General features: G+C 43.8%; 1 long non-coding RNA gene across 1 annotated transcript in view; it reads left to right on the top strand.

The window, feature by feature from the left end:
- Positions 1 to 6,366, top strand: part of LOC128087011 (uncharacterized) — a 277,851-nt gene that overhangs the window by 262,526 nt on the left and 8,959 nt on the right. Inside the window, exon 5 of the long non-coding RNA XR_008209626.1 lies at positions 5,709 to 5,798. This is a non-coding gene — a long non-coding RNA (uncharacterized LOC128087011). The remainder of the gene's footprint in view (positions 1 to 5,708; positions 5,799 to 6,366) is intronic.

A 6,366-nucleotide genomic window follows, 5' to 3' on the forward strand; every position in this document is an offset into this window, starting at 1 on the left:
TTGCTTATTCTTGCTTCTCGTTAAACAGGCTTGTATGAAAACAAAAGGGATGATGTTAAAATCCTTTGCCTTTGTGGCTCCCCTGGCTACATCCTGTGTTTTTGGTGCTCAAAAGGGCAAGTGTGTCCCACAGGGAGGAATCTTCAGCTCACTACAAATGGCTTTGAACCATCTGCACATCACACAGCCACCCCTGTGAGCCAGTGGATCTGGGTACTCTTGCTGGGACAAGTTCATCCTTGGCTGTATGGGAAGCTGCTTCATTGAGCCTCATTACTCCAATTTCCTACCGACACCATGCACCCTGTGACGGCTTAGGCGTGTGTCAGGGGCAGGGGGTTGAGCAGCTGCCTATTCTTATGTGGAAGCAGGAGAAGATGAGCTGTAACCATGCCCTAACCCCACACTGTTGCCTCTGCAGTTGGTGCCACTTAGCAGTAGGAGCAAGATGCTCATTTGTCCCCCTTAGATGGGAGGGTGCGCCTGCATCTGCCCCTGCATCCTTCTCTAGTGGACATTTTGCCCTAGAGGAAGGTGTCCTGATACCCTCCTGACAAACTGGCACTGGCAAACCATCCTCAGGTATTACCTTCACCATTCTGCAGCTTCCTGGAAATCCCTATGTTTGTCTCCTTTTAAAGAAAAGTGCATGCTTGGAAGCATCTTGGCTAAATTCTCCCAAAGAGGACTATTTCCTCAATCTGAAAGATAACACAAGCCATCTATTTTTTCCTTATTCAAGCTGTATAGCCTGCATCTGCAAGGTCAGTCAAGCTTCCCTCCAAAGCCTCTAGCTTCAGTTCTGTTTCTTCAAGCACGCAAGCTCTAGCTCACAGGTTAGATGTGCCTTCCTTGTTCATCCCTGGTCTGTGGATATCCTGGATCTCTGCTGAGGGTTTTGTTTTCATTAGTAAGCTCATTTCCCTACAGGGATTTTTCCAGTATGTGTTTTCCTCAGCTGTTGCTGTTAAAGGGGATCTATCATGGACTTTTATTCCCATACGGAAATTTGCAGTACCTACCACTTGATGTTGGTGTTTTCCAAGTACCCTAAGAGCTGTTAGAGGAATTAATCACTTTTTGATTTCCACAGGACAGTGGACAACGTGTGAGAGAGAACTTAGCCAGTGATATCCATTATTATCACCCTTCTGAAACTCACCACTGCTGAGTGAAAATGAGCTTTGTGAAGATAATCAATCACTGGTCACCACATGTGTTCCCTCAGTATAACATTAAGGATAAAACTCACCACTTTGAACAGCATCAACACAAAGTCTTGTGTAACACCAATTCTCACTCACTCACTTCTGCTGGGGAGATGAAAGAGGTATCTGTTTACCCATGAGGTCTAAAAGGATATCGCAGGCACAAGTGAGGACTTGCTGGACAACCATGTGGCTGACCAAGCAAGGATCTTCTGTGCTGCAGGGTGGCACAGGGCTATCATAGCTCTGCATGCAGAGTTAAAAGTCAGATAAAGTGTAACATCCAGAATCACAGCAACACAAATGACAAAAATAAGCACCATAATATTATAAGGAGTTCACTCCTTTGCTGCTGCCTTTATTCAGGTAGTATGCAGTCAATTCATAGAGTAAGAAATGATTTCAGAACGCTCATTATACAAAAAATTATGGATTTTTTTTTCAGGGAGTAACACTACGTAGCTTTCCCTGGAGACTGAGCGCTTTACAATTAGTGAGGATGAATTCAAATAAATGGTGTTGTCCACTGGCTCAGACCCACTCATCATCCTGCAGCCCAGGGTTGAAAGCTGTGAAAGGGCCGTGCTCATGAGCAGAGGCTGCCTGTTGGGCAGCACCAGAGAGCAGAGCTAAGCTGGTCGAGGCATTTCAGTCTGAGCCTGTCTTCTCTGCTTATGTGAATGTAAAGGTGCCCAGGTGATTTTCACGGCACAGGCTTTGCAGGCATGCAGTTGCTGCACCCTGTCACTGGAGACTAAAAAGCAGTGGCAGGTCATCACAGAGAGAATTAGCTCATGTATTTTGGCAGGTGAAGCTAAATAAGATGAAATAATTTGACAGGAAGTGAAGACAAAATGCAACAAAGGAATAGACTTAAAGGAATATCAGGTTACCAGAGGAAAAAAAATAATATGAGAATGAGAAATGTATATACAAATAAATAAAGACAGATAGATATTCCTATACTTCTGTTTCAATCTCAATAGTTAGAGTAGCTCAGACTTCTTTGTCTCTTGGCATTTTTGGGAAGGGCAGCACTACTATCGCAGTAAATGCTTCCACTTCTTAACGTAAAGTAAGGGGACTCTTTGTGACTGCTCCTCCCTAAGGGAAGAAAGAGAAATGCTATATGGGGCACAAAAGCAACAGAGGATTTCTAAGCATATGGTCTCTTCCAGTGACAGCACAGACAGCTTTCTGCTATGAGGAAACAGAGGAGAGCATTGTGACTAGTACTGCCAAGTGGCTAGAGACTTCCTTGCTACCATGTTGCTGGAAAAGCCACAGATAAGCAAAGGAGAAAGTTTGTCCAAAATGATAGCAATTAAGTGCCCAATCCTTGCATTAGGTGAAAAAAAAATATATAGAAAAATAAAAGATGATTTACGCAAGCAGTGTGAAAAGCAACAACAGCACCTGCTCATGAAAGAGACTGATAAGAATAGAAAAAGCAGCATGCACGTACAGCTGTACCTGCTCACAGCAGTGAATAGCTGGCCTGCCTCTGAAGCCTGTTGTTGAGGTCCTTGGGAGCACCGTTCAGATGCATGGCAGTACCCAGCCCCATTGCTCTGCCAGCCTGCAGCCAGGCAGCCTACCATTCAGTGGTGCATGTCCATTGGCTGCATGCAGCAAGCAAGGGCCATCTGCGATGGCAGCATGCCCCTCCTGGGCCTGGGCAGCAGCACTGTCACTGCAGGGCTCTGCTGGCCCATGGGCTGGGGCACAGACACTCTGGGGACATAGGCAAAATCCTGCAGGAGTCATCCTTCGCTGTAAGTGTGCAGTGTTTTCAGTCACTTAGAAACCTTTCTTGCTCTCAGAGTTGCCAAGAACATAGAACAGAACAGTATGAAGAAATCTTAAACTGAGACAGGGGAGGTTTAGGTTAGATGTTAGGAGGAAGTTTTTCACACAGTGGGTTAGGACTTTTTTATTTTGAATTTGCCATGACATTGTGCCTAACGCCGAACATGGTGGGAGGTGAGAAGAGTCTGGTGCCAGGTGCCATGCCACCTTATCACCCTTTAGTAAGGACAGGTAACTTGTCTGCTTGTGCTACTAAAACTGGTGGCCATGGAGCACTGCTCCAGTGTCGCTTGTCACCCTTCTGGCCAGGAGCCACCTGCAGCCTCCTGATGCACTGCGTACCTTCAGGACAACAATCAGCTAGCTGCCCTTAAACCCACTCAGCATTAAAGGACTCTGCAATTCTTCCCTGAACAACTAGACAATGAAAAAAAGGATGAAGACACATGATGATCAATCTCCATTCTGAGTCAGGTGTGGGATCCTACTTAGCTGGCCTCAAACTTTAGGCCAATGGCCTTTGCAACATCGTTCTTACAATCCGCCCAGCCCAAGTCTTCTTTTTTCTCATGCAGTTCCACCCCAGCATTGCATCTATGAGTAAGCAAGAAAAGCAAAAAGCGTAGGAATTTCAGATTTACCCTCAGTTCCACACCATTATTTGTGGGCCATTTTGCACTGTGTCCATCATATCCATTTGAACAGAAAATTAATTGTTAATTTTGCAACCATTCTTGTAAGTAAGCTCTTTTTTAAAAGAATCATAAGTCTTGCCAAGAAATGAAAAGCAAGCAAATAAAGATGTACTGGGTCTACATTTTCAGATATTCTGAGCAAGCTTTTGCTGTGTGGGAGCCATAGAAACACACGGGCTTTTCTTCCTCACCAGCAGAGCTATTCAGCCGGAAGCTGGGCTGATTTCAAACCAGTTTTTGCCAAAGACTGCTGGTACTTCCAACTGAGATCTGCTGGAGGGTGCAGACTTAATTATAAAGTATCTTCCCTGCAGCTGCAAAACACTAATCCTGATGCACAGGAATCCAATGCCTTTGTTTGCTCATGGAAACTATTTTTGAATTTCTCAGAGTTAATGTAACTCAGGACTAAGACATACAGGAGCCATGCAGTAGACTTGACATGCATTTTGTGCTGAGAAGATGCATGCTCAGGATACTTCTTGATTTTGATGTAACTTCCTACCAGCCTACCATCCAATGCAATAGTGAGTTCAGCACTGTGTGCTGGATACAAGCTGTCCTTAAAACAGGTGCCCAAATTGTGTCAGGAAGCTGGTTCTCTTCCAATGGCAGAACACTGCATGGCTGCAGTCACCCAGCACGTCCCTTCCAGCTGTAGTGTCAGCAGGGACATGCATCTGTAGCCATTGCTCTGATGGGGGCATTTTCGCCTTAGATCAGCATCCTTGGGGAAAGTTGGCCTGGCCCCTTTGGTGAAGAGGGAAAGCAGGCTGCACTGTGTGAGCAGGGATCAAATGTTCATTCTTCCACCGTGAAACAGCACCTGGCTCTCCTTCAGTTTGCAGCCATTACCTGCAGGCATTCCAGTCTTGTTTGATTTGTAAGGTCTGGTGCCCTGAAAGTGTGTTTCAACTTTTGGAAAAGACTTAAGACTAAATTAGGTGCTACTCTGAAAGGACTTCATTTTTTCCAGAAATCTCTGTGACTTCTGTAACATCCCTACCTTTACTGCTTAGACAAAAATAGCTTTGTAAAGTTGAGGAACTTCTTGAGGCATGAATGTAACTGAGCTAAGGACAAAAAGAACATTTTTCTAGAAGTATCTCAGGATTCTTGCCTTGTTCTTTTGCCATAAGTGTTGAACAACTCCTTGTAATAATAGATTTTGTTTAGTGAGCTGCAGATGTACCACTAGTCTGATTGAAATCTGAAAGTCCTGGGTTTATCTTTGATTTATAATGCCTTATAGGGATAGAATTATCATAAATGAAAGAAAATCTGGCTTGGTCTTAAAAGTTCTTCAGGTCAAGCTCCAGGTAAGGGGCCCTGGAATCAAAAATCATTTGGAAATTTTGAATGAAAACAGAGTATGTATTATTTTTATTAAAAATAATAATTCCAGCTCTCCCACAAAATCAGACACTGCCGCTATTATCAAGGAGAAAGGATATGGATATGTAAGTAGCAGAATACAACAGACTCAGTGTCTTGCAAAGCTATCCCAACGTGATAATAAAAACTTCAGTGTTGTCTACCAGAATTGCTTTCCGCCATTCAATCTACGCGTAGTTCAAACTTAATAAGGATATGAGAAACTTGAAGCCAGGATAGGAAATCCCCTTTTGGGGAAACCTAAGGCCTCTTTTGTATTTATATTAAAACCTTTTTACGGTACTTTGCAATATAGAGAGTTAATATAGAGAGTTTAAGTTCGTCTACTACAACCAAGAGGTTGATAGCTCTTTCTCTCCACTCATTTACATTTAGGGATGACTGTGGTTTTAATGAAGCAGAATATTCCAAATACTAATGGATCTTAAATTGCTCAGTCTTACCAAGAGGTACTCCAAATAGCGCATTTGCCTCGAGTGATATAAAGTGATGAGTTAATTCATGTACTTGTGTCAATTGCTTCAAGATACTGAGAATTAGCTGCATTAGTGATATGCTCTTTTTTTTTTTTTTTTTTTTTTCTTCCTTTATATATGAACAGGAAGGTGCATAGGAATGGAGATTGATTTAACCTCTACTGCAGAGAGGAGAGGAGAAATGTGGTGGATGTCCTACAAATGTCAGTGACAAGGTTAGTAAGGTCTTCCTCTTTGCATTCTCTTGCTATTCCCTGTAGGATTTTTGAGGTACTTAAGACTTGTAAACAGAGTAGTCCTTGGCAGCAAAATTTCTGACCGCAGTGAGAAACCAAGCAAAGTCTGCCTTCAGGACAGCCGCATCAAGTAGGACTTGAAAGTTCCTGATAGTAACCTGCTCACAACTAAAGCAGTGCTCCAGGGCCTCTTCCAGTTTAGACTCCTAAGCCCATCTGCTTCGTGTCCTGGAAAACCTTCCAAAGGCAAGAAGAATGTGAGGATGAGTGCACACCCCTCCTATCTCAAGCTTTTCTGGAGATCAAGGGCACAGCGTGACTCCCCAGCCCTGGGGTTCCTCTGATGTCACACAGAGCTACAGGTGGCAGCTGTTTATTCACTGAATGTGACTTCCTCCTGTATCCGGCCATGGAAAACACAGTGAGCGAACGGATCCTTGCCAAACAGTTTGCAAGGATGGAGCTTACACAATTGGGCTCCACCCACATGCCTCACATGGGAATTTTCACCCTCACCAGCTGGGTTAAGATCACAAGATGGAAAAAA

Source organism: Tympanuchus pallidicinctus, unplaced genomic scaffold, assembly GCF_026119805.1.
Source record: "Tympanuchus pallidicinctus isolate F22 unplaced genomic scaffold, pur_lepc_1.0 scaffold3, whole genome shotgun sequence".
Lineage (NCBI taxonomy): Eukaryota > Metazoa > Chordata > Aves > Galliformes > Phasianidae > Tympanuchus > Tympanuchus pallidicinctus.